This window comes from Canis lupus, chromosome 10 (assembly GCF_048164855.1).
Source record: "Canis lupus baileyi chromosome 10, mCanLup2.hap1, whole genome shotgun sequence".
Taxonomy (NCBI): Eukaryota; Metazoa; Chordata; class Mammalia; order Carnivora; family Canidae; genus Canis; species Canis lupus.
In genome coordinates, this window is record NC_132847.1 from 32,509,792 (window position 1) to 32,524,187 (window position 14,396).

Genomic DNA, 14,396 nt, shown 5'->3' on the forward strand with positions numbered 1-14,396 from the left:
AGCAATCTGCCATATCAATGAACAAAAGTGAAAAACTAATAATTTGGTTTGAAATGTTGAAAAATAATATGCAGGAAATGGAAACGTACAAGTAGTATTCTTGTAAAATAGTGGACATCCTATGAAATTGAGGATGTATTAGAAAGTGATATTCCTGCATGGTTGTAACAGAAACAGGGATCTTATGTCCCAATTTTAGCTCTTGTTCTGTGCCAATTACCTGGACTTTAAGTGCTGGTTTATTTTTTTTCATTACTTTCAAATGAGTAATAATACTAATATTGTAATATGGTCACAATTTTCACAGTAGAAAATGTCACGACTCATGAAACTCAGGCTGGATTTAGTTTTACTTCAGTTTCACAAGCAACTGGAATCCCAGCATAGCTTTTGGTATCAAGGGTTATTTGACTGAAAGAAATGGCAATTCACTCAAACTAACAGAAGTAGTGACAGGATCATACTAAGGGAACAGAAGACACATGAGGCTGAAAGGAGTTCATGAAAATTGTAATCAGCATCTACACTCCATTTCTCTCATTTAAAAGGATACCTCAGGGACACCTGGGGGGCTCAGTCTGTGAAGCATCTGTGTCAGCTCAGGTCATGATCCCAGGGTTCTGGCATGGAGCCCCAAGTTGGGGTCCCTGTTCAGTGGGGACTCTACTTCTTCCTCTCCCTCTGCCCCAACACCTGGTTGTGCTCTCTCTTGCTCTCACTCTTTCTCAAATAAATAATTTTTATTTATTTTTATTTTTTAAAAGATATTCATTCATTCATTCATTCATTCATTCATTCATTCATTCATGAGAGACACAGAAGGAGAGAGAGGCAGAGACACAGGCAGAGGGAGAAGCAGGCTCCATGCAGGGAGCCTGACGTGGGACTTGATCGGGTTTCCAGGATCACGCCCCGGGCTGAAGGTGGTGCTAAACCACTGAGCCACCAGAGCTGCCCAAATAAATAATTTTTAAAGGATATCCTATCCTTTAAAAGTATATATATATATATATATATATATATATATATATATATATATATATATATATATAGTAAAATGCCAACCTCACTGACATGGTATTAATTCTTAAAAGCCTTATAAGAGAATAAACACTCATTCTCTATACAGCATATTCTCTCCCCTCCCTTTCCTCCATCCTTCTCTCCTCCTCTCTTCCTCCCTCCCTCTTTCTCTCTTTGCTATCTCTGGTTTTGTTGCACTCCACAACCCATGGCTGACAACGTTTTAGATCCAGCTTTCCCATAAAGTTTTATCTACAGAGCTTTGAATACTGCTCTCATTATCCCCAAATCTCCCAAACTTTAAACTTCAGTTATTTAGAACCTTTGAACATGTTCCTGTGTTCCAGGTTCAAACATTCCTGGTTCCTCAAGGGAGAAATTTGATTGTCTTAGTTTGGATTAGCTGTTCACCCCTGGATTTATCATCTGATGTCACACATGGAGCTACCTCACACGAATACAGGCAGCTGCATCAGCTCCTTCAGGAAAGTCTGTGGAGGTCATCGCCAAAGAAAGGGCATAAAGTTTGAGATATAGGTACTTCAAACTTATGCTACATTTAGAGAAGCACATAGTGTTTTACAGAAAAACATCAGGGCTGGTTTCATGAGCTCATGTTTTGTACTCTTGCACAGGGTCCTGCACAGAGAAGGCCCTGTGTTTGGTTTAATGCTTTTTTTGTGGCCTTGTTGAAATTCTTAATAATATTTAAACAAATGTCCCCTGCATTTTCATTTCACAGTAGGCCCTGAAAATTCTATAGTTGGATCCAACCACAGTCCTTACTTCTGAGATACTTAAGATTCTGTAATGGATAAGTCTAATCTGCTAAAACTGAGCCCTTTTGTCTCTTCCAGATTCAGGGCACTAAAGAACAGAGGATAAAAGTAGGCACTACCATTCTAAAACAGTAACCTAAGACTATGCTAATATGCATAATATAATGAAGTATCACCATTTATCTTACATTATATTAAAATTCAATCATCTTTGATATAAATCAATTTAGATGGGATATTAATTAGAAGTAGATGACAGGAAAAAAATTATAAAACTTTCAGAGTCCAGGTAAAAGTAATTTGATTTTAAGAGTCTTGATACTGTTCTTGAATCCCTAGTGCTTAGCAAATCCTCCAAGGAGATATAATAAAAATGTACCTTTATATATATTTCACTGCCTTCTCCCAACCCTTTATGACCTTTTTATTGACTCTCCCTAGCCTGATAATATAGTAGTTGCAGCTACTTACAGCTATGTGACCAAGCGAAAGTTACTTAACAATTCTCAGGCTTGATTTTAATCATCGTAAAATGTAAGAAAATAATAGTAACAAGCTAGAAAGACATGCTGTGAGGATTACAGAAGAAAATGCACATCAGGCTCAGTGGTTGAGCATCTGCCTTCAGTTCTGGTCATGACCCCAGGGTCCTGGGATCAAGTCCCGCTTCAGGCTCTCTGCAGGGAGCCTGCTTCTCCCTCTGCCTGAGTCTCAGCCTCTCTCTCTCTGTGTCCCTCATGAATAAATAAATAAAATCTTAAAAAAAAAAAAAAAAGAAAATGCACATCATCACTCAGCACAGTATCTGATATTAAATAAGAATTAAAGAACACTTCACTTGTATTTTATTATAACATTTACCATGATGTGTTATAATTTATGTCACTTGTTTGTCCACTTACCCTACTGCTTTATAGGTCCTTGCTAAAAATTACCACTTCCTGGTTATATTTTTATCATTAGTGTTAAATACAATGACCAGCACACAGCACAACCTTTTCATGTGTTTGAATAATGGAAGGATGAATAGATTCATTTAATGAGAATTTTTGAAAGTGGTGATACACTTGTAAAGACTATATTCCCTCATCTACTAAAATCCAGAACAAAATATTTGCTTAAGAACAGTAGCAAACATCATCAAAATAGCATAGTTTTGGAGTTAGAACCCTTTATTTCCACATCCTCTTTGGAATAATATCTTTAAAAGTATGCAAATAAAAAAAGTTTGATCATGTTTTACCAAAATGATTAAAAATCCCATTTCCTTTTTATACATTGTGATGGGGAGATTTCAATATCTACAGACTTGGAAGCAAAGTTTAATAAGAGTCAACTTCATTAGAGTAAAAGCAAATGTATGGGTTAAATACAGGAATTAGAAAATGCAAAAAACAAGAATTTCCATGCCCCTCCTGGAGAGGGATGTTTCTTAATACTTGTATGAATCCCTTCAGGATGTGATAGAAAAACTTACTTTAAGAAAATTTCACATACACACATATTATAGTATTCAATTGTAGGAGATCTACTGGTCTTTTGAAATACATTTATGCACATTCCAGTATGTATAGGCCTGCAATATCCACTAGCAATTTTGCTAGCCACTAAGAAAATCTGGCTATTTAAACTAAATTAAAAAATTCAGTTCCTCGGTATTACCAGCCAAGTTCCAGGTACTCAACAGTCACGTAGCCATTTAAATTAAGTTTAAATCAATTAAATCAAACATTCAGTTCCATGTCACACTAGCCACATTTCAGGTGTTCAATAGCTACATGAGGCCAGTAGCTACCATACTGAACAGTGAAAATATAGGACATGTCCATCATTTCAGAAAGTCCTATTGCACAGCACTGACATTGACCCTGAAGAATTCTTGTCCTAGTGGAAGGATTGTGACCTGGGTACATGTGGTGCACATGCATGAGGGAACACTGCTTTCAGAGAAAGGTTAAATCTATTTCCTAGTAAGCATAAGATTGACTTTTAAATTTTCTCCCAATTACCAGTTCTACGGATATGTAAACTTTCCTTCAAAACAAAAGTGAAAATCAGTAGCAACTTGATATTATAGAGAGTGTCTAGCTTTTGGATTTACCAGGGTTGAAGTCAGGTTTTCTATTTCAGTTGCTCGCAATATTTGGCAAAGTAATGACTTTCTCATATGTAAAGTGGTGATAGTAACACTTATTAGGGTAGTTTTATAAATTAGAAACAAAAGACCTGAAATGCTTTTGTAACACATTTGAGATACTGTGGTAAATATGGTAAGACGTTGACCAGAAGAGCCTTAGATTCCATCCAGTATGTCCAATAAATTTCTATTATAAACACTGGAGAATTTGTGTTGTCTTCCCACTGCACCTCATACTGAACGTGATTATATACATCTATCATCTTCATATTTCCATTTCCTAGAATTTCACATAGTACACAACAGTCATTCAATGAACATCTGTTGCATGAATATGTGCCCAATGCTATACACGGAGGTAAATGCAGACCAAGGAACATATCCCAGGACTCCTGAATCTCTGTGATCTAGTGCAGAGAGCAATGGATAGAGAAAAATATATATATATGGTTCTGCTTTTTGTTTCTTGACCTTAAGTAATCATATTTCTGTCCTAGGTATTCTCCTCCATGAAATAACAGAATCCATAAACTCTTCTCTAGCTGATTCTCTGGAATGCAGCTTTAAAGTGTCTTCCATTTATAAAATATTATAGCGGGTACATAAAGACCTCTTACATATTCAACACCATATTTTAAGTATTTCAGAGGTCAAGTAATGACACACAATATTTCAATTTTACCATTATTTTTATTTATTTTTTGTTTGAAGGAATAGTGAAAGTTACATTTACATTTATAGTTAAATGGAAAGAAAGAATAATACTTGAAAAACATGAACTGATAACATTGATAGAGAGATCAAACATTGTCTCTCCTTTATTTTTTTAAGACTTCATTTTTTAGATTAGCTTTAGGTTTACAATAAAATTGAGAGGAAAGTACAGAGATTTCCCCTAAGCCCCCCATTTCAACACATGCATAGATTCCACTATTATTGGCATCACTTGTCAGAACAGTTTGTTTTTTTTTAAACCAAGGATGAAGTTTTTTTAAAATCAAGGATTGACACATCATAATCACTCAAAGTCTATTTAAGAGTTCACTCAGTGTTGTACATTCACTGGGTTTGGACAAATGTATAATGACATAAATCCATCATTACAATATCATAGGGAGTATTTTCACTGCCCTAAAAACTTCTCTGCGCACCCTATGCATCTCTCCCATGCCAAATCCCTGGTAATCACTGATCTTTTTTGTTGCCTTCATATTTTGGCATTTATTAGGATGTCATATAACTGTAATCATATGCATAGCCTTCTCAGACTGGCTTCTATTACTTAGTAATATGAGTCTTAGGTTAGTTCATGTCTTTCCATGGATTGATAGCTCTTTTTGTTTGTTTGTTTTTTGAATAAAATTGCACTTAATGTACTACAGTTTAAACATTCACCTACTAAAAGACATCTTGGTTGCTTCCAAGTTTTGATAATTATGAATAAAGGTGTTATAAACATCTATTTTCATGCTTGTGCATGGACAAGTTTTCAATTCTTTTCTTTGTGTAAATACCAAGAGCATGATGGCAAGATCTCATGGTAAGATCTTATGTTGAGTTTTGTAGTAAACCTAAAAGCTGTCTCTTGAAGAAGTTGAATCATTTTGCATTCTTGCCAGCAATGAGTCAGAATTCCTGTGGCTTCACATCCTCACCACCACTTGGTGTTGTTTGTGTTCCAGATGCTGGGCATTCTAGTAGGTGTGTAGTGGTCTCTCACTGCTGTTTTAACTTGCATTTATCTCATGACAAATGATGTAGAGCATCCTTTCACATGCTTATTTACAATCTACAAGTCTTTGGTGAGGTTTCTGTTAAGGTCTTTGGCCCATTTTAAAAATAAGATTTTTTTTTCTTGTTGTAGCTTTTTTATTTAATGTTTTATCTCATTATGAATCCTTTTACACTATATGGTAAGTCATTTATATTGAGAGACTCTTTGGAAGATGGTCTGTTTTTAGAGAGAAGGCATCGTGCCAGAGTACACTGTGCCTGCTTCTCAGAATTCAAGTTGCAACATCTTTTAGTGATTATTCCATCCACTTTAAATTAAAATAATCTAGGATCACTTATAATGTGACAATATGATATTGTTCACAACCTCAGAAAAATGTAGCAAGTAATTAGGTCTATGAGGAAATACTGTACGAACAAACAAAAATTGAACAGAAGTATTCAACATTATCCAATTCCCCTTTTGCCTAAGAAAACCGTAGAAATGTTTATTAGTTGTCATTGTCATCACTATTGTTTTATAGTGTCTGTAGTTGTGGTCCATAATTAGAAACAACAAAAGTCTTTGGAGAAAGAGTTTTGTGTGATTGTTTTGTTAAGGAAAGGAGAGAGCTGCAATAACACTCAAAAGTCAGTGAAGTATCTTAATTTATGCAGACACTTGAAATACACAGGAATCAACATTTAAATCACTTAATAGGAACATTTTGGAATCCTGAATAATTCTTTTACTATATTGACATCATAGGAGTATGAATATGAATAAAATTGAGTAAAATGCCTGAATAATGAATGATATACTTCAGGATGTTAATACAACTCTAAGTCATTAAATGTATTTCCCTTAAATTTATATAAAATCCTGATTTTAATTGTGCCATCTAAATAAGTAATATTGTACTGACTCCAGTTTTCTACATGGGTAGAGTAGTGCAAAGGGCACTCAGCAGTGAGTTGGAATCTTACAATACAATGCAGGGCCACTTCTAAGCCTGGAGACGCAAAACACATCAATAGATTTATAGTGCACCTTTGCTTAGAAAACTTTATATCATATCTTATGAAATGATTTGTAAGATGAAAAACAATATACATCCAGCTATGATGTTAACTATATTTAACATATCTAGCTAATATAAGATTAGCAATTTTTTTTTTTTTATAAAATCATGGAAGTGTTGAGAAAACTTGCTAGCATGAGGGCCATATAGGAGGGGGAGGCTATTATACAGACTAGATGTAATTTGAAGGGAATTCCCATCTTTCAAAGGTCCTCTAGGATCCACTTTACAGAAAACTGTTCCTTCCTGGAATAGGTAAAGAATGAACTACGCTAAGACAAGTACAGTATTCCTCATTCTCAATCATATTTTTTTCTAAGGTAGATCACATGAAACTGGGACAATTAGAACTCTTCCTTAAAATTTGTTAAAATCCAGCTGGGAGAAAAGAATCCTTTGCACTTGATCTTGCAATTATGAACAACAAGCTCTAATGCGCCATTCATCATGGATCCAAGGTCATATGAACAGCCAGAAAAAAGAAGGGAGGCAGAAGGCACACGGAAGAGATGAGAAACAGAGACTGAAATATATATATATATATATACACACACACACACACACACACACACACACAAGACACAGGTATATATGTATGCCTCATGAGTCCTAAGGCTACATATTTCTTATGGTTTGATTTTGCAAAACCAGTATTTTCCCCTTCATATTTAAGCTGATTCTAGCTCAACTAGAATTCTAACTTTCATCAAAACAATTCCTAGGTAATGAATTACAATCATTTTTAAAGTATATGTTTAATATAAAAATTCAGTTTTAAAAATTATGCTCAAATACTATGATTAGTATTATTGAAAGGGTGTTGTTGTCACTGTGGTTGTTCTCTTTCATTCTTTTAAGTTTAGGTGGGGGTGCCTAGACTTTATCTTTACACTTTCAAAGATTGTAAAAACATGATGCTTTTCTTTTGAACAAATTTTGCTGTTAAGTAAGAAAAAACTATTCAAAGTGAATTCCTAGCATGTTGATTTAGTTATAAAATCACATTATTCTTATAGCATTTGTAAGAAATATGTCTTTCAAAAGTAATTTCTATAAGACTACCTTTAACAGAGAAATCATAATGCATCCACATATTTTGAAATATCATCTGTGCTAGTTGCTTACCTGTTGTTTTCCAGACCCATAACCACTCTTTAAAACTGCTCTAACCTGATAAAATCATTTTCCAGTGAATTATAATTTGCAGATTTCTATAATTGCAAACTTCCTCCAAATGTTGGCAATAGGAGGCAGTAGAAAGACATAAGAAGCAGCGAAAAAGAAAGATGAAAATATTCTGTTTCTGATAAAAGTGGTATGGCACTTCCTGGAAATGGCCATAAGATTGGCTGGGCTGAGGTGATTTGTTCAAGACTCAGGTAGCCTGAGACATCCCCTTTTAGTAGTTTCAGCCTTGAGAGAGGTGAAATTTCTTTTTGAGTCCAAGAATACCTGAATAGCATCTTCAACATCAGAGAAGAAGGTGCAGAGTTATGGGCTCACCAATATTATTTTTTTGTTCACAAACTTGCAAATTGTCATCTCCATTTGCCATTTGCTATTCTATCCTTACAAATTCCTCTGTGACCAGGTCACTGTACTGCCTTACTCCCTCATGTGAAATGTGAAGAGTGGTTTCTGTTTCAATGACTAGAACCTGACAAATACAAATACAGCATTATTTTTGTTTTATTTTTCATTATGATCATAAGAAAGATATGTGACTTAATTAAAAAAAAAAAAAACACCTAATATCCTCTTCTGTCTGCCAGAAATAACCAGTTGACTATACAAGGAGGTGATGTCCAACAGAGAGGGCTTGGCTGAATTTGACACATTCTGGCCTCAATTTTCTCATCTATTAGATAAGGGACTTTGTGTAAAGAATGTATAATTGCTTCCCATAGGCTATAGATTGTTTATCATTTGTCCACAGTCATTATGCCTATATATAATAAGTGTAATATCTAAAAATTAAATTTGGATCCACTAGTTCCACTACTACTTACCCAAAGTAAACAAAAACATTAATTTAAAAAGACCCATGCACCCCTAGGTTTATTACAGCATTATTTACAATAGCCAAGATATGAAAGCAACCTATGTCCATCAATAGACAAATGAGTAAGGAAAATGTAATACACACACACACACACACACACACACACACACTGGAATATTACACAGCCATAAAAAGGATGAGGTTGTGCCATGGCAACAACATAGATGAGCCTAGAGGGTGTCATACTAAGTGAAATAAATCAGACTGAGAAAAATACTACAGGATTTCACTCACATGTGAAATCTAAAAAAAAAAAAAAACACAAATGAACAAATGCAAAGCAGAATTAGATGTTTATTTTTAAAGATTTTATTTATTCATGAGAAACACACACACAGAGAGAGAGAGAAAGAGAGAGAGAGAGAGAGAGAGGCAGAGACACAGGCAGAGGAAGAAGGAGGCTCCATGCAGGGAGCGGGCGTGGGACTCGATCCCAGGATTACAGGATCATGGCCTAGGCCGAAGGCGGCGCCAAACCGCTGAGCCACCCCGGGTGCCCCGCAAAGCAGAATTAGATGTTTATTTTTATTTTTTTTTAAGATTTTATTTATTTATTCACAAGAGACATAGAGACAGAGAGAGAGAGAGACAGAGGCAGGCAGAGGCAGAAGCAGGCTCCATGCAGGGAGCCTGGCATGGGACTTGATCCCAGGACTCAAGGATCACGGCCTGGGCTGAAGGCGGCGCTAAACCACTGAGCCACCCAGGCGTCCCAATAATTAGATGTTTAAATGCAGAGAACAAATTACTGGTTACCAAAGGGGAGGGAGGTAAGGGGATGGGCAAATTGGCAAAGGGCAGTGGGAGACAGACACTTCTAGTTATGGAATGAATAAATTGTGAGAATAAAGGGCACAGCATATAGAATAGTCAATGATATTATAAAAAGAATTGGGCAGAGGGCGGCGGACTGGCCGACGGGCCGAGGGCTGCACAGGCCGCACCTGGCGGGTGCGGGGCTGCGGGAGGCCGCTGGGCGCTGGCTGCCGTGCAGGGGCCGCCGCGGGCCGCGAGCCGCCTCGCCCTCGCCCTCGCCCTCGCCCTCCTGCCCTGGCTGCGGCCCCCCGGGGCCCGGCGCCCACTGCCCGGGCGCCCTGCACTCTGCGCCCGCCGTTGGTGCCCAACTCAGCGCGCACCTGTGGGCCTGTCACCAGGACATGAGGAGACTGGTGCACGACCTCCTGCCCCCGGAGGTCTGCAGTCTCCTGAACCCAGCAGCCATCTATGCCAACAACGAGATAAGCCTGCGTGCGTGGAAGTCTATGGCTGCGACTACGACTACACGCTGGCCCAGGCCGCAGACGCGCTGCACCCCGAGGTCTTCAGTGCTGCCCGTGGCGTCCTGATGGAGCACTGCTAGCACCCAGAGGGGATCCGAAGTATGACTGCGACCCCAGCTTTGCCATCCCAGGCCTCACTACGACATTCAGAAGAGCCTCCTGATGAAGACCGATGCCTGCCACTACCTGCAGCTGGGGATGGCCTCCAGGGGCCTCCAGCCTGTGCCTGATGAGGAGGAGGTGCTCAATTTATATGGGGGCACCCAGCACACCCCTCTGTACCAGATGAGCGGCTTCTATGGCAAGGGTCCCTCCATCAAGCAGTTCATGGACATCTTCTCGCTGCCGGAGATGGCGCTGCTGTCCTGCGTGGTAGACCACTTTCGGGGTCACGGCCTGGGGTTTGACCAAGCGCATCTCTACAAGGATGTGACGGACGCCATTCGAGACGTGCATGTGAAGGGCCTCGTGTACCCAGTGGATTGAACGGGATATGGAGAAGTACATCCTGGGAGCGGACGAGACGTTCGCTGTCCTGAGCCGCCTGGTGGCACATGGGAAACACCTGTTCCTCGTCACCAACAGCCCTTCCAGCTTCGTGGACAAGGGGATGAGGCACATGGTGGGTCCCGACTGGCGTCGGCTCTTGGACGCGGTCATCGTCCAGGCTGACAAACCCAGCTTCTTCACTGAGCAGCGCAAGCCCTTCAGCAAACTCGATGCGAAGGGCTCCCTGCGCTGGGGCCGCATCACCCGCCTGGAGAACAGCAAAACCTACCGGCAGGGAAACCTGCAGGGCTCCTGCGCCTGACGGAACGGCGGGGACCCCGCGTGCTCTACTCCGGAGACCACCTGTACAGGGACCTGGCGAACATCATCCCCGAGCTGGAGCGCAAGATCCGCATCATCAGCACGGAGCAGTGCCTGCGCTCCCTCCCGGGCTGCGGGCTGCGGGCTGCCTGGCTGAAGGGGCGGCAGGAGCTGAGGTGCATCCCCAAGGCCCTGTTCAATGCTCAGTCCGGCAGCATCTTCCGCACCTTCCACAGCCCCACTTCCTTCTCCCGGCTTCTTGTGCGCTCCTCTGACCTCTGCATGGCCCCCTCCGCTGTCTGCTCAACTACCGGGTAGACGTCAGCTTCTACCCTCGCCGCACGCCCCTGCAGCATGAGGCGCCGCCCTGGATGGACCAGCTCTGCACCGGCTGCACGAACACGCCCTTTCTTGGCGACATGGCTCACATCCGCTGAGGGCACCTTTATTGTCCACAGCAGGTCCTAACCCCTCCTGTCCCACCCACACTGGGCTCCAGTCCAGGGCGGGCAATAAAAGTGATCTCCCTCTTAAAAAAATAAATAAATAAATAAAAAATAAAGGAATTGTATAGTGACAGATGGTAGCCATGCTTGTGGTGAACATAACAGAGAGAGAAGATGAATCACTTACGCTGTACACCTAAACTAACATAACACTGTATGTTAATTATACCTCAACAATATTTTTTTTAATATAGAAATTTAAAAATTTGGAATATACAGAAATTATATACACAAATATAGGCACAAATTTCAGTCTAAAGACCTATTTCACCAAAAGGCCTTATCATCTACCTAACTGCTCAAGTTATAAACTTTGAATTTATTTTCGTATTAGACTACTGAAATAGAAGCTTAACATGTCTCCCTGATGTTCAACTTCACTGTTCTAATACATTCTTGAAATATATAAAAATCCATCAATGCTTCTTCATTATCTTTGAGATTTATCCCTATAATTGAACAAATATTTTTGTAGCGATGATTACGCACCAGGTGGAATGTCTTGAGAATGGTGAACTGGATACAATTCTGCCCCCATGGAGTATATGATCTGCTAAATGAGATAGATATTTAAAAAAAACAGTCCAACAAATAATTTAGGAAATTTTATGGTAAGTATTGCAATTTTTATTTTAAAAGGGACTACTGAGGGGGACACCTGGGTGACTCAGTTGGTTAATCATCTAACTCTTGATTTTGGTTCAGGTCATGAATCAGCCCCTTGCAGGGCTCCTTGCTAGGTGTGGAGCCTGCTAAAGATTCTCTCTTTTCCTTCTCCCTCTGACCCATTCCTTTCTCACGCACAGGTACTCTCTCTCTCTTAAAAAAAAAAAAAAAAAAAAAAGTATTAAAATGTATACATAAAAAAAGAAAAAGAAATAACGTCTTAGGATTAGGATTACATATAAAAACTTCAGTAACCTGGCTTTCTCTCTTACCTAACTTATACCTAATACAGCAAACTAGTATATTACAGATTTATTATTTTTAAGAATTCTTTTATACAACTGAGCTTTTGTATATTCAATTTCTTAGCTCTGGTACAAATTCTTTTAAACATTTCTTGTTGTTATACAAACATATAGAAAAGTATACTTTTTAAATGTTCCCTTCCATTTTCATATGGCTAACTCCCACTTAACATTTAATGTTAATTCTTAAGATTTAAGTTAAGAGGTTTTATTTAGTCTACAAAGAATGTGAAATCCCCTATTTCCTTCCTAAGCAATCTCCATGTCACATGGTCACATGCCCCTCCCCCCATTTGTTTCCATAGTGTTTGCCTTTTTCTTTCCTAAAAGTTAATAGGAAATATTGCAAAAATCTGCATAATGGGTACCTTTAAGATCAAAGATTATATTTTATATGCTTAGAACCATTTTTAGAATGATTGGTATAAGAATTCATACTTCCCTTTTTAAAAAAATAATTTATTTATTCATGAGAGACAGAGAGAGAGAGAGGCAGAGACATGGCAAGAGGCAAAAGCAGGGTTCTCTGTGAGGAGTCCAATGTAGGACTGGATCCCAAGACCCCAGGATCACATCCTGAACTGAAGGTAGACGCTCAACCACTGAGGCACCTAGGATCCCCAAGAATTAATACTCTTCTAAATCTTATTTTGGCCAAAAAATCAAATAAAATGCCTTTTAATATTTTTTCAATATTAAATATTTTTAATTTTTAAAAGGAATATCTATTGTATATTCATAATCATACAAATTCTCACTTTTTGGTGTTATCTAGGAAAATATAGCTTGATTAAAATTAAAGCAACAATAATACTGAGTTCCATTTACTTATGTGATAAGATTTCCAATGTAATTCTAGCATATACTCTCTGTAAGTAGTTTCCAAAGTATCTCCCTGCAGTATGATCTTCTTTTGGAAAACAATCTGAAGCAGGTCTGATTGTATTTGGGGGTGAGTGCCTCTACCCTTTTCCTTGATACCCATGATTTATCTCTAAAGTTCTCTCTTTGCAGTAGCCCCAGTGGCTCAGCGGTTTAGAGCCGCATTTGGCCCAGGGTGTGGTCCTGGAGTCCCAGGATTGAGTCTCACGTCGGGTTCCCTGCGTGGAGCCTGCTTCTCCCTCTGCCTGTGTCTCTGCCTCTCTCTCTCTCTCTCTCTCTCTCTCTCTTTCTGTGTCTATCATGAATAAATAAATAAAATCTTTAAAAAATTTTAAAAAAATCAAGTTCTCTCTTTGCTATCTAAGAACTAAATGGAATACAGTGCAAAAATCACCAATATGTAGTATGGGAAGTATAGACGTACATAAATAAATATATACTGCTTTTTATTTATTTATTTTTCATACTGCTTTTTAAAAACCCTTACTTCCATTAACCAAAATATCATAATCTCTGAATTTTTGTTCTATTTGATAGTCTATTGCATATTTGGTATTTGATATTTAACTTTCTGATTATATATGTATGCAGTTCAGAATTTCAATTGTCATCATTTAAATAAATGCAACAGTTTCCATCATTCATTGGCTGAAACCAATTAATATGTTCTTTGCATTGTAATAAGAACAAGTCTCTGTTCTTATTTCCAGGAGGCTCAGCTAATCCCAAACAACTATGCCAACATTCTAGGTTAAGGTAGCTGTACTTTCTCCCCTTCCAGCTTTGGTTTTCTGGTTTGTGTCATTGTTGTTGTTGCTTTGGTTTTCTGGTTCTTTAATTATTGGCATATTAACCTATTTGCAGGTATGCTCTTTGATCTAATTTATTAAAAAGTCATCCTGTATATTTGTGTGTATATCTGCATATACACAACAGCCTTTACTTCCATTTACTAGATGCAATCTAAATATATTGCAAATTTACCTACCATATAGGTTGATAAATTATTATTGTTTTCATAGCTATGTAATTCATTATAACATTCTCTCTCCATCCTACTTTTTCTTTATTTTCTAAATCTGTCAGGTTCAATCACAAACATATTTCTTTCTTCAAAGTGAAGAAATTATGAAATTGTGCTTTATTTATTT

General features: G+C 38.3%; 1 protein-coding gene and 1 pseudogene across 34 annotated transcripts in view; one reads left to right on the top strand and one right to left on the bottom strand.

The window, feature by feature from the left end:
* The window catches only part of PTPRD (protein tyrosine phosphatase receptor type D), a 2,176,041-nt gene that overhangs the window by 2,113,194 nt on the left and 48,451 nt on the right, over positions 1–14,396 (bottom strand). The gene's annotated exons all lie outside the window — the stretch shown is intronic.
* LOC140641026 (5'-nucleotidase domain-containing protein 2 pseudogene) lies at positions 8,052–11,399 on the top strand (annotated as a pseudogene).